Source organism: Mus pahari, chromosome 4 (genome assembly GCF_900095145.1).
Source record: "Mus pahari chromosome 4, PAHARI_EIJ_v1.1, whole genome shotgun sequence".
Classification (NCBI taxonomy): domain Eukaryota; kingdom Metazoa; phylum Chordata; class Mammalia; order Rodentia; family Muridae; genus Mus; species Mus pahari.
In genome coordinates, this window is record NC_034593.1 from 135,771,382 (window position 1) to 135,792,164 (window position 20,783).

Here is a 20,783-nt window from a genome sequence, read left to right on the forward strand (position 1 = left end):
CTCTCTCTCTCTCTCTCTCTCTCTCTCTCTCTCTCTCTCTCGTAGAGTTCCTGTACCCTGGAACTCACTCTCTATCTATCAGGATCTGAGATACTCCTGTCTCTGCCTCCTGGGAGCTGGAATTAAAAGAGTGTGCCACCACTCCCAGCTCTGAAGGAACTTTTGAATAAACCTCATCAAAGTCTAACTACTGTCTCTAAATCTCAATATCAGATTTCATGTCAATCAAATATGATTGATCCACCTTGCTCATATTTATGTGTACCTTGATGAACTAGAACTAGGAAGAGGGGATGGTGCCTAAAGGAAATCTTGAAAACCATAGAAAAAAAATAAAAGAATGAAAATTACTGTAATAGTATTTCTCCTGACACAATCCCAGCATAAAAAAGTGAAGAAAATAATAATACAATTATGATATTGAAACATCTATCCCCAGTGCTAACAGAGTTCCACACACATATGCAAGGCAGGGGCATTGTAGCCTAATGAGAGCCATGTGACAGCCATAACTCTTGCAAGAATATGGCACACAGTCTTCCATGTTGTGGTTTGATTAATAGTGAATTTTGGTAAATCTTATTTTTCTAGTAAGCAGCCCTTCTGCCTCAGGAGTAGAAACATATACAATTTCAAGTCGCTTGGCACAAAAGCTGAGACATGGCTTGCTGTTTGTATTTTCCCTGCTGCTGGGAAGTTTCCTATGGACAAGCAGAATGAAGACTCGTGCTGGGGAAAACACTGCTCTAGAGACCCAGTTTTATAACTGACAGCTGAGAACTAATGCTGGCCTTGGCTGGAGTCCTCGAATGTTAGATCTTGCAGTGGCCTCTATCCTCCAGGACAGATGCTAAAGCATAAGAGTGGGATCATGAATTTTTGATGTTGTTCTTTTTAAGACTTTTCCAGATCGCTTCCCTCCCCATAGTCAAAATGATGAATATGGAAAGAAAAAAAATCATGTCTGCTTATGTTTTGATGGTCTGTTTGTTTATACCTATCTTGTCATACGAAAGTTCTTAAGGAAGGCCTTTTTCTATACATGGAAACTGGTACCCAACACATATGCAGCTTTGTTTGTCTTTCCTTTTGGTGCTAAGTGTCATTACATCAGGAAGTATCTTTGCATCGGTTGGAAGAATTAGACTACCTTTGAATGTTCAAAGCTTTTGATGTTAGCCAGAGATAAAATGAGCCTTCTTCCACTCTGTGAACTTAACCCTTAGTAATGCATTCTGAAATCAGTCAAAAGTGGTACTATGCCCAAAGAATGAAGACTCAGTCATTAAAAGCTTCTGAACTCTACCTAAACCTCAAATGATGAGAATGTTTCTGACCTGTTCTTTTTTTTTTTTTTTTATAATTTGGTTTTCATTCATCCAGTGACCAAGAATGATGAAGAAACAATTTATAAACCCAACTTAGAAAAAAATATCATTACTTGGAATTGAAGAAAATATATCAACCAGTGATTAACTGTACTTGGAGAAATATTAGTTGGATAAAAATGTTATTGAATATTCTATCCAGTGTATTCTACTGTTTCATTTTACATGAGTGTTCAGGAGCTTTCTAAGAAACCTCATCAAATAATAAAAAGCAAAGGTCAATCTTCAATAATGGGGTTGGAGTTATGTAAGTCAGTGGCCAATTAAAATCCTACACAGAAGAAGTAATTAAGTTTAACTTTTCAAAAAGTTAGTAGTTGATCTTATACTTCTGCCCTAAAAGGGCTTGCTCTTTTGTATTGAGTTTGACCCATATTGTCTGAAAAATTAATGCAGTACCAGAGACTTTAATCAAAACCTCATAATGGGGTGTGTGTGTGTGTGTGTGTGTGTGTGTGTGTGTGTGTGTGTGTGTGCCTAATCCAAAAAACAACTTTTCTCTTTTCTGAAGAAAAGGTAATGCCTTACCTGTACCTGGATAAAAACAAAAGGTTCTTAAGGCTAAAGATGTTGCTTTACATTTACTTGGATAAGGGATGCTACATTTCTTTTCTCTCCCTTAAAGGAGGTTTGGGGTCATGACATGCAACTGACAAGGAAGGGAGTAGTAAATATTGGTAATATCCCTGGGGGGTGAATGGGCTTCTAATTTTTTATTACTATTCAGGAAGTGTCACTCAAACGAGATTCTTTTATTGCAGCAGTGCTGTGGATCTCTGTCATAAATTTTGTTTGTACAATTTCCCCTCTCACATTGTCAAGTGTCTGGTGGTTTTATTAGTGGCTTGCCTGTAATTAGATTCCAGGTACTGACTCACACTCTTCTTTCCAGGCAGGAAATCACAAAGACTATCACTTGTCTCCTGCTATTCCACTGAATTCGGTTAGGGATATATGATACGTTTCGAGTAATTTCATTTGTGGGTTGCACAGTGCCTATGACAATGGATGTGACTCTCCTGGTGGCACCACAATTCCCTCACGTTTAGAATTTGTTCCACCTGTACATGTATGTTGTTAAGGGACAAGCTCCCTCTCATATTTTATGAACTCCAGAAATTAAAATCAGAATAAATAAATAAAAACTTAAGGAGAGAGAGAGAGAGAGAGAGAGAGAGAGAGAGAGAGAGAGAGAGAGAGAGAGAGAGAGAGAGAGAGAACTGGTTTGTCACTATTCCCACCTATCTCACCAGGTCACTTGTACCTTTAAGTGGCATCTAACATTGGCGATTGACTTAGTTTCTACATAAAGCCTCTTTCCTAAGGAAAAATCTCCCCAGAAGTGCCAGCTGTTTTCTGTCTTCTGATAACTATGGGTTGGTAGCATTTAACTCTTTATATAGTTCTCATTTGACAGGTCAGGCAGGTACTCACTGTAGACTGCAGTTCTTGATACTGTGAGCTTATTTTATACCTCATATTCAAGTGATACAAATTTGAATGACATAATCTGAAGAATCTGTCAGTGAATGTGATTCTCTCACATTAATGAGTACCCTGTTCCCAAGTCTTACCAAACCAGACAGCCAATGATCCTGGGTAACCTGATTTTCAGAGATACAAGTACAGTGAGAAGAGTCCATTGTTATCATGATAATTTATCAGATTTGAAAATGGCTTCTTTTCAACTCATGTTAGAACCCTGGTAGTTCTCTTTCTTCTTCTATCTGTCCAGAGACTCACAACTCATGACACATACATGCTTCAGAACAAATTAAGGGGAAAAAGATGCTCAGATATTAATGGAAATCTCCCATTTTCTTTTGATTAATTAAAGGGGGTTTTAGGAGAAAACTAATAATAGTCCAGAGGGAAGAAAAGGCCATTAAAGTCATGGAATATATATTAGCAATTATCCTACCATATTTACTCCCTGTTTTTCTGCTGAAAATGGGAATGTATAAAATATATAAATTGTCATAAAATAATAAATATACACAAAGCTCAAGAAAGCTTGAAACACATTGCTATTTTTCATGTATTTTTAAATACACAAGATGAATTTTCAAATAATATTAAATAAGTGAATTAAGAGTGCACTCAAATGCAACCCTAATTACATCCTCCTCATTTTGATCTTCTTTTAAACACCTCCTAATTCTCTACCACAGAAAAACACAGATTAGAAATGAGGCTAAACGATTATCCAGATAAAAAATGTGAGTGCTTATTACTTTATAGGACTATCAAGATGGATTCTTGAAGATAAGCATATGAACTTTGAGCTTTCAGCAGATATCAGCAAAATAGGTTAGGTCTAAACTTACTTTCTGTGCATACCAGCACAAAAACAGAATAGCCCGGGAAGCTGTGGTTTTAGATGATTTCTGTAGAATTAGATTACAATTAAAGTATATTTCTTTTTGTATTTGCAAAGTTCCAAATCAAAAAAAAAAAATCAGTGTTGCAAATGCAAATACATAGGCGAATTCTATTAAAGTCAACATTCAAAAACTCATAATGTCAAAATCTAAGTATCTTCCCCTAAAATTAGGAAAGCAGGTGTAGATAGTAATTCCAAGATACCCTTGAACAAGTTTGGTGTGGGCCATGAATTTTGACCTTAGAAATCAAGGAAGAACCATTCTTGAAAAGTGAGGACTGCTTGTTGTAGTGTGAAATGCTTGGTCTTCAAAGTCAAGCTCCACAGAGTTATAAATCCATTCAATGTCTTAACCCTTTGGGTTTTTTTCCTCCACAAAATAGGATGGAAGTATCACCTACCTCACAAATCACCTCAATGAATTAAATAGGCCAGGCCTACACATCCTGAGCCCTCAGCTGGCAGTTTCCACTAAAAACAATTAAGATACATCATTGGATGTGTGGAGAACTTGACAAAGGTCACAACCCTTTCTCCCAACGGCAAATAGAAATACAAATAATCTTTGAGAAAATAAAAATCATGAGAATTCACTGAGAAAATAAGCAAGCATTTATCAATAAATGTGGCTCACTAGATATGGGAGAAATAAGAGAAAAATGCAGAGGGTAGAAATTATTTGAGTGTTTGAAGAATGATTCATAGGAAATTATCTATACCAGATCAAAATTGTAAGATTAAAGATGCAAATGTAGCTGCAAAATCTTCAAGTTTTTTATGAACATCATATGACTATGTTTGACGTTTTAATAAGTAAAAACTGAAGGAAAAGAGAGTCAAAGGGCTTTGTGATAACATAACCAGAGAGGAAGCTGTCCACCAGTGAGTGTTAAACAATGTGGATTGTCTTACTCTATCTTTAAAGCTGAAGAACTGTTTACTGCTGTGAGAAGTAGGAACATGGGGGTCTTGATCGATTTTTATAATAAAAGATTATTTTTCATTCAAATAATATGAGATTCATGGTCAAGAAATGTCAGCTCTTTGCAGGCAGGTCCAGGCAAGAGGAGAGAACCAGGTCCAGTCGGGTCTGTCCAGGTCTGAGCGGGATGGTAAGTGTCAACTGCCCAAAAGAAACACACCTGGCCGGGAGTCTTGTCAAAGAAGGAACTTGCTTTAATGTGGCAATAATTCGCTTATATAGACAGGGAAAGGAGTTGGGGATAGAAGTATAGTGTGAGATGATGTATGGGGTGGTGTGAGATGATGGGCCTATAAGAAACGTATACCTCAGCCGTAGCTAGGCAGAGGCAGTCTCTTTCAGGATGGTAGATCTTGCTGAGCCATTCTCAAGTGGAAGTGAATGACAGGTCTCAAAAGTGAAGCCAGGCTCGGTTTGTCCTCAAGGCCCAAACCAGAGCCAAATAGGGCCCAACAAGGAAACATTCTCTGCATCATCAGCCATGGATCTAGACTCTTTCTCTACTGTAGCTTCAGCCACCCCTGGATCCATAGTTCACTGCTGAGCAGAAGGTCAAGGAAAGAAAAAGAGGAAAAGTTTGTAGAAGGTTGTAGTTGTTCAGATCATGAAGATGTTTCCAAAACTCCATCAAATGGACTCTACTTCATGGGCTTGAAGTAGAAGCTAAAGACAATGGGAAATATGGTACTTGTTTAATGATCTATAGGTGTCTGCCATGCCGTCTGAGATGTATATCTGTGCATACTGCAGGTTGCAGGACTCACTTTTTGATGAATAACCAAAGAGCAAGAAAAGGTAAGAACTCCTGGTTCTGTGATTAATCACAGCTCTGTTCACATTTATAATTAACTTGTCAACCTCATAATAAAACACTAGTTTTCATTTTTTAATCAAGCAGGCATAAATCAAGATGAGTGAGCTTGGGGAATATAAAGAATCTAAAATTTAAAAAAATACTGAATTTATCTGGGTCTGACTGAACATATTGATACAATTACCTCAATACTTAGATGCTTTATATGCAGTCTTTTGAAATGACCACATTCTCTTTATGAATACTGAATTTATTACCTAAATAATACTTGTGAATAAATCCTAAAGGTGAGGTATTATGAGATATTTATATGTAAGATATTATAACATTTAAACACATATAAAATAAAAGAAATCATTTTAATGTAAAAAATAATACATGTGCACAAATTAATAATGAATGTAGCAAATCACAAAATATATAATCAAATTATTTTCCTACAATTTCCATAGTAGATATGTCTCCATGGCATGAATTGTGCTCCTTGCCCTACACTGCAGCCTACAAGAAACTTCCTGGTGTCACTATCTGTAAATAGAGCCTTTAAAGGCTTGGCTAAACCAAGATGAGTGTGTAGGTTGAGACTTTACCTAGTCTAAGTGTCTTGTTACAAGAAAAGCAAATACAGGCTCTCAAGGAGAGAGCAGGGAGCCAGAGACACAAAGGAAAGACCGTGGAGGGCATGGTGAGAAGGTGGCTGGCTGTCTACCGACCAAGGGCAGAGGCCTCAGGAGAAACAACACGAACGCTTGACCTTGTACTTCCCGCTCTCAGAGGCATGAAAGGACTTGTTTACTAAAGTCTCTTTGTCTACAGGTTTGCGTGATTGCAGCTCAGAAACACTGGAGCAGGTGCTATTTATGTGACAGGTACAGTTAGAAATGGAAGGTCTCAAAGGTTAAGTAGTCAACACAAATGTCTCACCAAATAACATAAAAGTTCCTCTGCAGTGAAAATGACCAGCAAGCAAGAGTCCCCTTTAGAAACCTGAAATGTAGCTTTACACTTATAATATAATACTTGAAAATTGTGGGATGTTGCCCAAGTTGCATATCATGAAGGTTTTTATAGCCTAATTATTTGGTACACAGAATGCAAATTCTTATTGGAAATGCAGTAATGGGGGTTCTTAATAACACAAGGTGACATTGGGAAGATAAAAGAAAGTATTCATTAGCATTGATCACAAAACAAAATTTGACCCAAATTAAAGAAGCACAATATATACATGCTCATGTTACAGTTTGAATCAGAAATGTCTCCCACAGATTCAGAATGTCACCACTTAGACCTCAACTAATGTCCTATGTTAAAGTCCACTGAGCATTTAGAAAGACTGGCTGGCAGGAGCAGGTGAAGTTGGTTCTGAAAGTGTCCCAGCTTCCAGCTTCAGCCCAAGCTCCCTGTTTCTGGCTTGCTGCAGTGTAAAAGGCTGACACTCCATGTTCCCAAGTGCTGTGGATAGAGCTAGAGGCTGGTGCCACCACGCCTCCTCATCATAGCAAACTAGAATCTCTCTGAGACCATGAACCCATACAAAGACCTCATCTCTAAAAATGTCATCATCAGACATCATGTCCCCGTGACACGTGGCTAACGTAAGCACCTAGGGGATAATTTAAATTTTTCCTTCAGTTATACATAAGCAGGAGTTTTGAATAAAATCCAGATAATTACGAAAGTACAACTTATTAATAATCATGACAAAAGCCCAGCAATTTTAATAGCCCTACATACGTTAAAAGAAGTATAGGAGATGAACAGTCCCTGCCTTTGTCAAGAGAGAAAAACAAATGAAAATTAAAATTAGTATCATATACACACAATAGACCTAGCAATGGAAATGGGAAATTCTATGCACTGCCGTGGTATGAAGGCTACCATAACTTTCATAAAATATTTATCATATAAAGTGATTCAATTGCTGTTGCCTGAAAAATGAGGGTGAACTCACAAATAAACATAAACAAAAGAAACATGGCCAAAATTGTTACTATGTTATTGTTTTATTAAATCTTAACATACCTGTCTGGGTTCCTAAAGAGAGGAAGATGTTATAAAAGGTGTATAAAGGAAATGTTAGGGTGCACATAATGTTCAAATTACTGATCTGAATGTCAATTTCACAGGCATGTCTTCGCTTCAACCAAGCTGAACGTTGGAGTGCTAGGAATCCATACTGCTCTTGACTGGGACTGGAGTTCAGGTCCCAGCAGCCATGTAGGATCTCTCACTACTGTGCTGTATGTACCACTCCCATGGGGCTATTGTGCCCTTCTGAAGTCTTCAGGCACTGAATTCACATACAAAACACATATATGCACATAACTAAAAAATAAAATGATTTATAACTACTTAATTAACATCCACTTGCTATATGTTGAGTCCTATCACAACTTTCCCAGTTCTGTTATTATAAAGTAAACAGGTCATAGTAATCTTGAGAGGAAAGACTATTATAATTAACTGTGAGCAAATGGAACACTGTGATATCCTGAGCAACAACAAATCAAATCAACTCAGAATTTTATTTAGCGACACTCATTCTCCAATTTATTTCAGAATGTATTATATGCTTATAAAACACGTTCATTAGTTCCAGAAGTACAAAAGGCAAAGCTATGGCAAATACTGAAGATGTTTTACACAACTGTAGCATTAAAACCACAGACTTTGACTCTTTTAAAAATCAAAGGGAGAACAGAATGTGTTAATCAGAAAGAATCAGTTGACACAATGTTGTTCTTGCTAATTAACAAGGGAGTGTTAATGTGGCATTTAACACTTAGATTTTAACTATTGAACAGAAAATAAGCTGGGAAAGACTTCAGCTGTAAAAAGGACTTGTCAAATGTGTGCACATGATCATGCCTGCTCTGTCATTTTCCCAGTCAGGACAAGTTAATATCTACCATTTTCAGCCACAAACTGATCTCAGTTAGCTCTGCAAACTGGGGCTAGACCAACTGGGGAATGGAAGTAAGTGTGTCTTGATTGATCCATACTAATAATCAATAGTAACCTCATGCTTCTTGTTAGTAAATCAGCTTAGAAAATGCTGGTTATCCTATTTCTTCATGGGAAAGCCAACACATGATAGGGCCTTTAATGTTGTGTATATGTTAAAGGCTGAGCCACTAAATTGTACTAGTGGGAAGCAATGGGACCTTAGGAAATGGGAGGAAGTTAGATCATTGGGAACATGACCTTGAAGGTGATATTGAGAGCCTAGTTCCTTCCTGTTTCACTTCTTGCTTCCTAGTGACCATATCGTGAACAGATTTGATATGTCATGTGTCCCCACATAGACTGCTGTATCAAAACAACACATTTAAGAGACCATGGACAGAAAGCTTTAAAACCATGAGCCAAATGAACCATTTCTCATTTTAAGTAGCTTCGCTAGGGCATTTTATCACTAGCAAGGAGCTAACATAGAAGCATTTAAAGAAACAACAATTAGGCATTTGTCCAGCTGTCACTGAATATTGTTATCACCCTAAAGTGCTTGCTTCCTTGGGAGAAAGAAATCTAGAAGTTAAAGAAGTTGTAAATGGAGTACAAGCTCCAAAACTTTCTACTTAAAATATGGATAAAAGAAGAAATGGAAATACAACTTCTTTTCCCCAAAACTTCAGCATTCTTGCCCCAGCCTCCCTGCTTGATGGGAAATTCCTGAAAACAGCAAGAAGTGGATAGATGCATGCGTGCAACAGTGAGGAAAACCTGCAGATCTGAGGCGAAGCCTCAGAACACAGTGACCCTTACAAGGGGTTTCCATGCCCAGCAGTGGTTGTGTGAGAGGTTACGTCTGTGTAGCTAAGGAAGTAGAACACCCTGACTGAATTCAGAAGGCTTCTCTGGATGTCATATGGTGCTGTGTTCCACCAGGGCTTCCACAAAGAGACTCAAACAGACTTGATTTGACCAGAGACTGACTGGAGGACAGTAGCTCAGAACTATGAAGCCTCTTACGCCTGGCTATAGGAAAGCCATGGTTTCTTTTAAATCAATTTCACTTACCAGGCGTGGCACCTTGAGTTTGCTATGGGCAAAAGTGAAGTCTTACTGCTCTTCTGGGCTTGATGGCATTGTTCTTATTCAAACCTCTTGCACAAATCCAGTCTTTGAAGAACTCATCCTATTTAAGCAAGTGGGTCATCCCCAAATACGACAAAATAACAGGGAAGAGGAGAGAAAAGATAACAACAAAAATCACCACAGTGCCAAATGTACCATTTTGAATTGTATTAATTATTACAACAACCACAGACAGTACAGGAGGTATGGGAGAAACACATGGTAGATGTTGGAAAAGTTTGGAGATAAACAAGCTTTTAATAACACAATTATCATTGCTTAATTAAATACAATTTTTAAAAAACCCTGCTGAATGACAAAGCTAGTAAATTAAAATCAAAATTGAGAGGAGTATCAGATCTTGAAGAGGTGACTTAGTGAGTAAGAACACTTCATAAGCATGCGCGCCAAGTTTGGATACCTAGCACACACATAGGAAGTCTGGTGTGCCTGTAACCCCAAAGGCAGGGGCTGACGCCAGGAGGATTGCTGGGCTGTGCTGTTTGCTAGCCTAACTGATGCACTGTGAGCTCTAAACTCAGAAAGAGACACTGTTAAGTGAATAAGGCTGAGAGTGATAGAAAAATACCTAACTTTCTCTTCTGAGCTCTACACGTGCCTATACAAACAATTGCATGAATATGCACACCTATGCCCCCACACATGCTGAAATTATGAGAAAGAACCTATAGACAAGACAAAACAGAGAGAAAAAATAAACATCAAGAAAACTAGAAAGAAGCCATATACACTGCTAGCGTGATATAAAATTCAGCAAAAGAGTTATGAGTAAGCAAACACATCAGTCCAATAATACAGGCAGGTTTAGCGTACACTGTTAAAAGAAAAACAGCTTTAGGTTGTCAAAAGCCAACTGCACAGGTGGAAAGGGCTCAGGTCTAAAGTAATGCATTTCAAAATCGCTGGAGGTAAGAAGGTAGGGAAACACACAACGGTCACCACGGGAAGCAGAGGAGAGTGAGAAACTTAACACTACCATGTAGGAGTGATGCTGGTCACAAAGTACGTAAAACATTTCAACGAAAGGTAAGCAAGAATCCCAGGAGGTCAGGATTTCCTTGAAATGAACTTCTACACAGAAAATAAACTTACTTGAAAATTTGGTCACAATAAATGATTCATTCTTTGAAAAAGATATAAGTAGATGAGGATTACTGGAAAAATGATTTTTTGTTAGAAGAAAGTTAAAAGAAACAGAATAGAGTTCATAAAACTAAAACCACAAATTTTATGCTATTGTAATAGTCAAATAAATGGTATTAGTTAAAGGTGATTTATAATGATATGGAATATTTAACATAAATTGAATTAAAATCATACACACACATATACATGCACACATGCAAGCAACATACACATATAAAGATAGCCACGCACAGACACACACATACACACACACACACACACACACACACACACACACACACACAGACAAATGTTTGTTGGTCATGGGGAAACAAAGAACAACAAATTTAAATTTTGAATAACAAAAATTCTAATCACTGGAAAATAGCAACACTTTTATAAAATACAATGGCTTTTGTACCAGAAAACTTAAAGAAATCTATTAATCAAATCCTACTGAATGGGTGGTATAACTGAAATATATAGTTTCTCTTTTAAAAATGAAAGTACTGAATTTTAGAATTCATTCATTCATAGCTTTAAGGTGATAATCTGAAGTCAATGTTGTGAATGCAAGAAAAGATTTGTCCATATAAGCAAAAATAGATAAATTTCAATTTATATAAAGGTCAAAATTATTAATATCTTAACATATAAACATACAAGTAGACAACAAAATAACCAATAGGAAATGTGACAAATGAGAAAAGCCTGTTACAATAGTAATGCGAAAATGAACGGGAAAAATAAACTAAAATGTAAAAAATCATAAAGAAAAATGATGTAATTCCTAAAATCACATATGTGGACTTAAACAAATGAATATCCTCTGTCATTACAAAAACTTATTTTCAAAGTTATTACTCCAACAAATGTCAATATTTAAGTTAGAGGAGACAACATATTTCTTTAGGTATTTTGTTAAAGCTAGGAAGTCTAAAGTTCACACAGGGGAAGTTAAAAGAAAAGTAAATAAATAAATAAATAAATAAATAAATAAAAACTAAGTAAGGCCCCTACTGTGGCACAACTGACAGGATGAACAATGTCACTGGAAATCTCATCCAAACAATTCCTGCCCACTCAACAACTAAACATCCACCTAGTCCCTCCTCCACGGACCTGGAACACACGTTCCCAAAACAACGGAAATGTGTTTGTGGTTATACAAATGCATAAGAGCCCCAAATGGAAACTGTCCATTAATAAGAAAATTTTATCTGAATTAAATTTTATCTATTTTCACTTTTACTGGAATATTTTTGTTATATTGACAACATTTACTTCAGATTATCATCTTTAAAGTATAAGTGAAGTCTAAAATTCAATGCGTACATTTTTTAAAAACTATTTTTTTCAATTATCATCCATTCACTAAGATTTGTTTAATTGGTGTTTTGTTTTGTTTTGTTTGATTTCTTTTTTGATTCTGCAATATGCTAAATAGATTTTGCATATGATAATTTGACTTCTCCAACCACTGACAAGTGATAGACACCTTGTACATGGTGTTGACATATTGGATATCCATTTGCATAACAGATAAATGGGATCCATACTTCATAACATACATCATAGTAAATTCAAAATGCAAAACAAGAGACAGTTAAGGTGCTATAGAAAGGCAAGAAAGGCAGAGTCAAGTGACAATAGGTAAATGATAGATAGGTAGATAGATAGATAGATAGATAGATAGATAGATAGATAGATAGATAGATAGATAGATAGATAGATGATAGATTCATACATATATACTATACACATATACACATGCATGTACGTATATGTATTATCCCAGTACTACTTCCATGAGATAGGGGGCAATGATAGAATGAAGAGAAAGCTCACAGGTCAGCTATTCTGGTAGTATAGTCCTATAAAACAAAAGAGATCCGGTCTTCATCATGAGGGAAGACAAGAACCAACATCCATAACTGTTCTATACCTCTATAGAAAGGCTAGGTTAGGCACACACACACACACACACACACACACACATATATGCATATACACACATACACACACTTATACACATACATAAACACACACACACACATGCACACATGCATATACACATGTACACCTACAATACACACACACACTTTTTAGTTGGAAAGACAAGACATGAAATCCCAGAAACCTTGGAGAGAGAGAGCAAGCCTTCACCCTCTCGATGAGTGCACTGAAGAGCTGGACCATACAGAGACCCAAGAGTATCCAAAGTGACTGTGAACTTCATCATGAGGAAACAGTCAGGAAAGCCCAAACTGTGTAACATTCATAGAGAACAACTATGCTGAAATACATTTTGAAGTACCAATATCACATACTTCTTTTAAAAACAGAAAAAAAAATTCAATATTAAAATACTAAAGATGTCCAAGTGGTGGCAGTTGCAGCTCTTCAAGAGGACCTAGGATCAGTTGCCAGCACCCACGTGATGGCCCATAATCATCTGTGACTTCAGCAGCATCTACAAACACATGTGGTACACAGACATACATGCAAGTCAAACACCCACACACACATAAAATTAAAAAATGAATTATTCTAAAAGCAATAAAGAAGATGAAGGAGACAAATAAATGCCATGTTTGGCCCTCTATGAATTGCAGTGGAAGGAAAGAGCTGAAGTAAGTATTTGTGGGGCAGCTAGGATGTTAGACCATGGGCCGTGAGTAAGCTATGTATCAGTGTTGTTTCTTGAGAGGGATGGCATTTGCGGGGAGGAGGGTCTGCAGCAGAACGTTCTGGTGCTTAGAATACAAATCACCACAGACTTGGGGGTGATTCTCCAAGATGCCTGACACTTGGGATCCTGTAAGAAAAGATACAGACTGAGAAACCAGTGAGTCTACGAGACTAGGTGAAGGTTCCTGGATACTTCCCTCCCTCTGCCACAGGCAACCCTAAAATTAGATTCCCCTTAAAATTGCTTCTACTTGGGATGAACAGCCAGACCTTGGTGCCTCCTCCCTCCCTAAGGAGCAGGTCCCTGGGTGGGAGCACTCTGCCTCTGACGCAAGCTTGAAAGCAGACGCGGGCTGAGGAGTTTCGGCCTAGGGCCCCAATGTCTGCGTCAACAAAAACTCCTTCTAGGGGCACCTGGGCAGCACATCAGTCTCTAGTGCAGAATATTTCCAGCTATATAAAGAAACACCTTAAGGTATTTCCACAGAGGACATCATTTTCTCAGCCAGAGACAAACAGGAGGACCAGTCCCCTGTTAGCCGCATCGCTCTTGATAACACATGCCATTCTGCCCTAGCACTGATAGTCCACGCAGGGGTTATTTCTGCAGCCTTTGCAACCAACTCATGTTAGAGAACTCTCCAGAAAACAGCTCCCTTCGCCCTGAAATTATATGCCTGTTTTAGTGGAAAGAAGTATGGCACTGCGCACACTTAACTGAAACCCAGAACGGTGATTTTCCTCTGAGAAGGCCAAGGTTAACCATCAACATCCTTACTCATATGACAAGCTGTCTTTAACTTGAATCAGCATATTTTGCGTTAAGGTCACTTTCACTTTCCAGGTTCAGAGAGGGCTTCCAACTCCAAGTAGGTAACAACTACTTAGAAATAAAATCCTAAGAAAGGCGCAGTTTAAGCTGCCGAAATGGGATGCCTGTTTCAGGAAAGGCACTCTAAAAGAGTTAGAAAACAGATTTGCAAGACAGAAACCAGAAGCTTGGCTCCCGGTATGAATCACTCTTCTAAAGCGCCATATAACTTTGTCCCTGAACGCTGACGTTTGTGGAGGTGTCTACACATGCAGGCACACACATCTGTGCACATGCACAGGCACATACATGCACATCCACGGGCCACCATTCCTTGTAGCTCATAGGAACGATGTCTATAAGTGAATGCTCATGCAGGAAAAAATCACAATTAAGAAGAATCTATCCTTCTGACTACAGATGTTCAGCTATGACTTCCTTTAGGAAATTCCATTTCTGACACTCAGAATATAGCTATAAGCCAAAAATTTAACTTGTCATTCATTTTGGCGTTGTTAGAGGTTGCACATGACACACAAGAAAAAGCAAGATCGTGGCAACTGGGCCAAGATTCAGTGTCAGCCTGAGCTCAGCATTGCTTTCTTTCTCTTTCTCTTTTGTTTTTGTTTTGTTTGTTTGTTTGTTTGTTTGTTTTTAAAAAAGCACAGCACAGCACAGCACCTAATACATACTAAACATGCTATGCGTATTCATTGTATCAATGTTAATATTACTCCAACAAAGTCTGTTATCTTTTAGGAGTATGAAGATAATGTAGCCAATTTAAATGTGGCATAGCTTCTAAGAAACTATAATAGGTCAGCTTTCATATGGAGCGTTTGATCTACCCATAGATGTTTTGTTTCTCTTAAGCTTCACAATGTTTGCCTAGTTTGGATTAAAATATTGCCTGTCTTTGTTTGGCAAAATGCAATTTCTACAATGCAGCAAATACATTGCCTATCTCCTATCTTGGTCAAAGGAGTGTGTGTATTGTCTTCTCAACACAGGCCCCATGGAGAATGTGCATCACGTGCTAGATTTTTCCCCGAATTCACCAACACACGCTGAAAAGCAGCTGAGAACTACAGAGGCTTTCTGCTTGTATTGCTTTCAGCCTTACACCAAATGTGCATAAAATCGAGTCAATCCGTCCGTTTTACTTCCAAGTAGCTATTACATAGATGAAACCACAATGGGGTAAATTGGAGGAAAGTCAAAAGATTGGAAATTTCTGGGGCGTGCATTTCTGAAGAGAAGTTGGAAAAGCTTTTGAAAGTCAAGAATGTGTGAGAAAACTCTAGTATTAATCATACTCCCCAGAACAAGAGAGGTTGACAAAGCTGCCTTAGGGCAATCAGAGTTATTACTATTTACTTTTCAAATTTATCTCATACTGTCTTGACAAGACAGACAAGATGAGTTGTCTGAACTTGAGAAACAAAGTCTGTTTTCCATCAATTAGATCTGCTCCTTTCTCCCCACTTTAAAAAAAAAAAAATGGTACTTGCTCTGGTACGCTTATTTTTATTTTGAAATGAGGTTGGGTGTGAAGTGAGGATTGGTTTGGGGGATTTTTTGTTTATTTTTTTAAGTTTTGGTTTTTTTTTTTTTTTTCTCTCTCCTGAAATCCTCATTTGAGTCCGTGTCAGGAAGAAAAAAGTGTTATCTCTAAATGAGAAATGCAGGCAAGGATCTCTGGCAATGTAGAATTTCAATGAATGTGGTGCTTCTAATGTCATGAGATTCTGTCAAATGTGAACAGAAATTATAGATAGGATTCTTAAGGAAGCTTTCAAATCAAAAGGCTTTCTGTCAGCATTTGAAAACAACCTGGTGTCTATGTTTTATGAAGACACTGGTGTGTAACCCTGGCCCTGAGGAAACACCCTGATTTTCCCAGGCAAGTTTAATGAGTAGTATATATTTTCAAGTTTGAGTATTTAGAAACAATCTAATTGTGTTCTTTTTCTGATCCACTACATAGCAAATAGAAAAAAAAATAATGAGTAAAACAAACATTCATTCGGTAATTGGTGGTATTTCTGATTAAAATGATATCATGTTTGCTTTAATGTTCTCTCTCTCTCTCTCTCTCTCTCTCTCTCTCTCTCTCTCTCTCTCTCTCTCTCTGTGTGTGTGTGTGTGTGTGTTTTAACAAAAGAAAACCAATATGAAAATCTTTAGAGGTCTTTAAATTTCCAGTGATGTAATGGGAGGCACAATCAATATTATGTAATAGAACAGACAAAATGTTAAATATGAATCTTTTAATACCCCTTTCCTTCTCTCTGTGGACTTGGCATGTTTCCATGAATACAAGTATCTAATGTGGATAACGAACCACAGTGTTGTTCACTTTTGTTCTAATCTTTGAAACGTCAGTGGAAATCAACATTCAAGGGGCTGTGAATAACGGAATTCTGAGTGTAGTTTATAGGGGTCAGAGGTTAGCCGTTCTCTAGTTAGCTGCAATCACCTTACAACTGCCTGCCTCCTGCTTCTGGCCACTCTGGAATATTCCACAGCGGAGAAGCAGAGCCATGAACACAGGTTTGGAAGCAATTCAGAGAGCCTCAAAATGGCTTTGACTTCTACCCTGCTAGGCTCACTAACAAATGATTTCGAGGCCATTTTGAAACAAGATTTGAGCCAAGGAAGAGAGGGTTTCAATGAGCCTTCACACAGGGATTAAAATGTCAAGTTACATTGACAGCTTCTAGCCAAAGGGCTAGGCCATCTATCCTTAGACTGTAGCGAAGAAATAAAAATGAATGTTCAGGCCGAATTTTAAAGTAGCTGTGTTGACAAGGTTCCCCCAAAGGAGCATGAGTATCTCAACCTGTATTCACAAGTTCACATCAACTGAAGTAATTATATTCCCAACAAGCAGTTAGGTACAGAAACAACTTAACTAGCACTGAATGCGTAAATGCGTAAAGGGACAAGTGTTGAATGCAATGGATGCTGATTCCGGTGTTACAAAAGAGATTGCCATCCATGGCGTGAGTTAACATTGCAGACAGTACACTAAGTGAAGAAAGCCAGGAGTCAACCAGATGTGACTGGTCACTGCAACAGAGAGTACGATGGGTCAAAAAGAAACAAACATAAAGGCAGGAAGTGTCATATGAGTTTCCTGGGCATGATAGAAGAAAAGATCTGTTAAAGGCTACAGCCAGCAGTTATGGGTGATTGTCAGAGTCTAATACGCAGCCTGGTGATTACAGATAGTCGGTGACAATGTTCTTCAGAGCGAAAGTTTACTAGGGAAAGAACTGAAGTGTTCTTGCCAACATAGAGGAAGGAAGGAGGTGGTCAGGTGAGACAGCTCAGTGGGTAAAAGTGCTTGCTTTGCAAAACTGAACCCCTGAGCTCTCACTCCAGAACTCATGGTGCTAACGAGAGAGCCCACTCCCATACATACATGCCATGATGCACACACGTGCATACACACATACACACATACACACACACGTATACACAATAGCAAATTGTTAAGGAAAAAGAAGGGAAGAGGGAAGGAAGGAGAGAAAGAAGAAAAAGAGGAGAGAGAGGAAGGCAGGTTGAGGGGAAGGCTCTTCAGTGTACACCGTATCAAACCACCAACCATGCTTCAGTGGAGCTTGTGAACAATCTAGACAGAGTAGATAGATTACAAATACTAGAAGGCTGGGGCTCAAGTATCATCTGTTCACTTTCCATCCATGTCTTCATAGCCCTTAGCACAATGTCCAAAACAACAGATATAAGCTCTGAGAATGAAAGTGTCAGAGCACATGACTCACCGTGTATTTAGTTCTCTTGCATTGATGTGGTGAAATATCTGACAAGAACAACTTAAGGAAGGATGGGTCACATCTCATCCATGATTGGAAGCAGAGAGCAGAGTATTCATTTTGCCGCATAGTTCACGTTCCCCAACCATGCAGTCCAATGTACCCAGAGAACAATTACTCTATGTACAACAAAGATCGACCTTCCCACGTTCATTAACATAAACTAGATAATCCTCATATGCGTGCTCCGAGGTTGATCTCCTGGGTGATTCCAGATTCCAGTAAATTGACAATTAACACTACCCATCACACTGTGTCAGGGTCCTTCCTTTCCTTTGACAGTCTTGTCAACCATAATAGATAAATTCAGGTGAATTTCCTTGCATGTGTTCCTGTGTGTGGTGACTACGATAAATGGAGCAGAGTGACTGAAGCTATGCTCTTTGAGATTAAAGGCAAGGATAACATAGTGTTAGAAAGCCAATTTTCCCCAAATTGCAATGTCCTAATGGAGTCATTCAAATTTTACAATTCATTACTAGTTATTAGAGATCCGAGGCTTTAATTTTAGAGTAACTGAACACTTGGAAAATTAACATAGCCAAAATAAAAATGAGCTATTAAAAAACATAAATGTGAAAAATCAAATTATAGGTTAAGTTTAAATTAGAGAAAATTAAAATATTTAATAAAGACAGAAACAAGCCATTGTAAATCACAAGATAAATTTAATTTGCTATTTATTGGACATTGGCTCAAGAACAATTGGAGTGATTTTTGAGCTATATTTTAAACATGTACCAATGGAAAGTCAAGAATTACTTCACTCTGTTTTCACCTAACTTGTCCGTGGTTCCTGGTTTCTATTTGTTGGTATTTTTCATCTTCTCCATCTATCTTAATTTCAGCATTTTCATGTACTCATTTCTGAAACTGATCTTGTCCACATTCTAAGTATTTTACACTGAGCCAGTCTAAGCTTTGCTTTCCAAGAGTCAGCCCTGTCACTCTGTGTAGACTTCTTTATTTGATATTCTATAATCCATGGAATCACCACATTTAAGCAGATTACATATTCCACCACTCTATCTAAGTCCCATGGAGTTTTTCCTTGTTTCTTGCCCCCACCTCCTTCATCCCTCCAAACAGTGCAGTGCCACATCAGGAACTTCCCTTTCCCCACCCTTTATCTACGATCAATTCCTACTGCTTCTACCTCCTAAATTTCTCCTTGTCCCTAGCCTGGCCTACCTCCAACCCTCTGTCACTCAGTTTGTTTGTTGTCTTGTATCCCTACTTCCTCCAACCTTCCACTAAAATAATTTAATCAAAAACCAAGCCTGATTACTCTGCCTTAAGCATAGAACCCTCAATGGCGCATTCAGCACTAAAACATTTCACTACAGGTATGTCACCTAACAATCCTGTCTTTGATGACTTCGCCCATTGCTTTGTTCACTGACTAATCATGAGTGATACTGAACAGCTGAAGTAAGTCATTGCCCTTTGGTCTGGTTTGAATTGTGCCCCTCAAAAATATATGTAGTGTAACTTTAATCTCTGATGTGACTGTAGTTATAAATAGGGCCATTAAGGAGGTAGAGGAGCTAGAGAAAGTACCCAAGTAACTGAAGGGGGCTGCAACCCTGTAGGTGCAACAACAATATGAACTAACCAGTACCCCCTGAGCTCGAGTCTCTACCTGCATATGTAGCAGAAGATGGCCTAATCGGCCATCATTGGGAAGAGAGGCCCCTAGGTCTTGCAAACTTTATATGCCCCAGCACAGGGGAAGGCCAGGGCCAAGAAGTGGGAGTGGATGGGTAGGGGAGCAGGGCAGGGTGGGGGGGGGGAATGGGGAACTTTTGGGATAGTGTTTGAAATGTAAATAAGGAAAATAACTAATAAAATTTTTTAAAAAGGAGGTAGCTGGGGTCAAATGAAGTCATTAACATAGGTCTGATGCCTTTTGAAACACCAAAAGTCAGACTGATCCAGTCAACCATTTGCAAGCCAGCCCTGTCTTGAACTTTTTTTTTTTTTTTTTTGGTTTTTCGAGACAGGGTTTCTCTGTGTAGCCCTGGCTGTCTTAGAACTCACTCTGTAGACTAGGCTGGCCTCAAACTCAGAAATCCACCTGCCTCTGCCTCCCAAGTGCTGGGATTAAAGGTGTGTGCCACCACGCCCAGCTTGATCTTGAATTTGTAGCCTCTATATCACTATACAGCTATAGAAAAACCAATTCTCATACCCAGTCTGTAAGCATCCCAAAGATAGCTGTCATCTTCCTACGATTCTGAGACTAAAGTTGCTCTTCTCTCAGCTTCCTTATTCACCTTCTTACTCCCCGTGCAAAGACTCATTTCTAGACATGATTGATTCCTCTACTAAAATATCAGTGCATCTAACTATCCTGTCCCTCCTCATTGATGGCAGGTACCATAGCCTCTTATCATTATCTTTGAATGGTCTACAACAATCCTTTCTGCTCATCACTGGAGGCAGAAAACATCTTATGTGTTCTTTCATTCTCAACACAGGTCATCAAGTTTCATTTTTGAAAAAAAGTAATGAATGGTACCTAGTCTATGTGGTCAGAAGCTGATAAACAGAAGACAGAAAACTTGTATGAAATTATTTCAACAAAATCATGAAGGAATCCCAATAGATGCTAGTGAAAGAACTATGAGTTACTGCCAAAATTTAGTG